At 42.7% G+C, this 2642-nt stretch overlaps 1 non-coding gene across 1 annotated transcript; it reads right to left on the bottom strand.

The window, feature by feature from the left end:
* Positions 1–606: 606 nt before the first annotated feature.
* Positions 607–710, bottom strand: LOC130948110 (small nucleolar RNA R71). The gene has a single exon (XR_009072933.1). It is a non-coding gene; the product is annotated as a small nucleolar RNA R71 (small nucleolar RNA).
* Positions 711–2642: the final 1932 nt, after the last annotated feature.

Here is a 2642-nt window from a genome sequence, read left to right as displayed (position 1 = left end):
CTCAAGGAATCCCTATACTGTGACATAGAGGATTCCACACTTCCTTGTTCTCTTCTCTTTCATATGAGCAGGAGCAGAGACAAAGGCATTCTTGTTGAAGCTGAACCTGAACCTGAAAGGACCTTGAAGAGAAAGCTAAGAGAAGCCAAAGGACAACTCTCTTTAGAGGACCTGACCGAATTCTTCAAGGAAGAAGAACACATGGCAGCCGAAAACAACAACAATGCCAACAATGCAAGGAAGGTGCTGGGTGACTTTACTGCACCTACTCCTGATTTCTATGGGAGAAGCATCTCTATCCCTGCCATTGGAGCAAACAACTTTGAGCTTAAGCCTCAATTAGTTTCTCTAATGCAACAGAATTGCAAGTTCCATGGACTTCCAATGGAAGATCCTCATCAGTTCTTAGCTGAATTCTTGCAAATCTGTGACACAGTCAAGACTAATGGGGTTGACCCTGAGGTCTATAGACTGATGCTATTCCCTTTTGCTGTAAGAGACAGAGCTAGAATATGGTTGGACTCTCAACCTAAAAAAAGCCTGGACTCTTGGGAAAAGCTAGTCAATGCCTTCTTGGCAAAGTTTTTTCCACCACAAAGATGGAGTAAGCTTAGAGTGGAAGTCCAAACCTTCAGACAGAAGGATGGAGAATCCCTCTATGAAGCTTGGGAAAGATACAAACAATTAATCAGAAAATGTCCATCTGACATGCTTTCTGAATAGAGCATCATAGGTATTTTCTATGATGGTCTCTCTGAACTATCCAAGATGTCTTTGGATAGCTCTGCTGGAGGATCTCTTCATCTGAAGAAGACGCCTACAGAAGCTCAAGAGCTCATTGAAATGGTTGCAAATAACCAATTCATGTACACTTCTGAAAGGAATCCTGTGAACAATGGGACTAGTCAGAAGAGAGGAGTTCTTGAGATTGACACTCTGAATGCCATATTGGCTCAGAACAAGATATTGACTCAACAAGTCAATTTAATTTCTCAAAGTCTATCTGGAATGCAAAATGCACTTGGCAGTACTAAGGAAGCTTCATCTGAGGAAGAAGCTTATGATCCTGAGAACCCTTCAATGGAAGAGGTGAATTACCTAGGAGAACCCTATGGAAACACCTATAATTCTTCATGGAGAAATCACCCAAATTTCTCATGGAAGAATCAAGAGAGACCTCAACAAGGTTTCAATAACAATAATGGTGGAAGAAACAGGTTTGGCAATGGCAAGCCTTTTCCATCATCTTCTCAGCAACATACAGAGAGTTCTAAGCAGAGTACTTCTGACTTAGCAACAATGGTCTCTGGTCTAATAAAGACCACTCAAAGTTTCATGAATGAAACAAGGTCCTCCATTAGGAATTTGGAAGGACAAGTGGGTCAGCTGAGTAAGAAAGTTACTGAACTCCCTCCTAGTACTCTCCCAAGTATACAGAAGAAATCCAAAAGGAGAGTGCAAAGCCATAACCATGGCCGAATATGGAGAGGAAAGAGAGGAGGTGGACGCCACTGAGGAAGACCTCAATGGGCGTGCACCAATCTCCTCTGAGTTCCCCAATGAGGAACCATGGGAATCTGAGGCTCAAGATGAGACCATAGAGATTCCATTAGACTTACTTCTGCCATTCATGAGCTCTGATGAGTATTCTTCCTCTGAAGAGGATGAGTATATCACGGAAGAGCAAGTTGCTAAATACCTTGGAGCAATCATGAAGCTAAATGACAAGTTGTTTGGAAATGAGACTTGGGAGGATGAACCCCCTTTGCTCACCAAAGAACTGGATGACTTGTCTAGGCAGAAACTGCCTCAAAAGAGGCAGGATCCTGGGAAGTTTTCTGTACCTTGTACCATAGGCACCATGACCTTCAAGAAGACCTTGTGTGACTTAGGGTCAAGTGTAAACCTCATGCCCCTCTCTGTAATGGAGAAATTAGGGATCTTTGAGGTGCAAGCTGCAAAAATCTCACTAGAGATGGCAGACAACTCAAGAAAACAAGCCCATGGACTTGTAGAGGATGTTTTGGTAAAAGTTGAAGACCATTACATCCCTACTGATTTCATAGTCCTAGAGACTGGGAAGTGCAAGGATGAATCCATCATCCTTGGCAGACCCTTCCTAGCCACAGCAAAAGCTGTGATTGATGTTGATAGAGGTGAAATGATCATTCAAGTGAATGAAGAATCCTTTGTGTTTAAGGCCCAAGGACATCCCTCTATCATCATGGAGAGGAAGCATGAAGAGCTTCTCTCAAAACAGAGCCAAGCAGAGCCCCCACAGTCAAACTCTAAGTTTGGTGTTGGGAGGCCACAACCAAACTCTAAGTTTGGTGTTGAACCCCCACATTCAAACTCTAAGTTTGGTGTTGGGAGGTTCCAACACGGTTCTGAGTATTTCTGAGGCTCCATGAGAGTCCTCTGTCAAGCTAATGACATTAAAGAAGCGCTTGTTGGGAGGCAACCCAATGTTTTATAGCTAACTATTCTCTTTTGTTATTTTATCTTTTTTGTAGTTGATGATCATAAGAAGTCACAAAAACAATGAAAAAAGCAAAACAAATGAAAAACAGGAAGAAAAACAGCACACCCTGGAGGAAGATGCTACTGGCGTTTAAACGCCAGTAAGCCTAGCAGTTGGGCGT

This window comes from Arachis stenosperma, chromosome 1 (genome assembly GCF_014773155.1).
Source record: "Arachis stenosperma cultivar V10309 chromosome 1, arast.V10309.gnm1.PFL2, whole genome shotgun sequence".
In the NCBI taxonomy this organism is placed as follows: domain Eukaryota; kingdom Viridiplantae; phylum Streptophyta; class Magnoliopsida; order Fabales; family Fabaceae; genus Arachis; species Arachis stenosperma.
The sequence above is the reverse complement of the archived record's forward strand: the minus strand, read 5'-3'. Positions and strand labels throughout refer to the sequence as shown.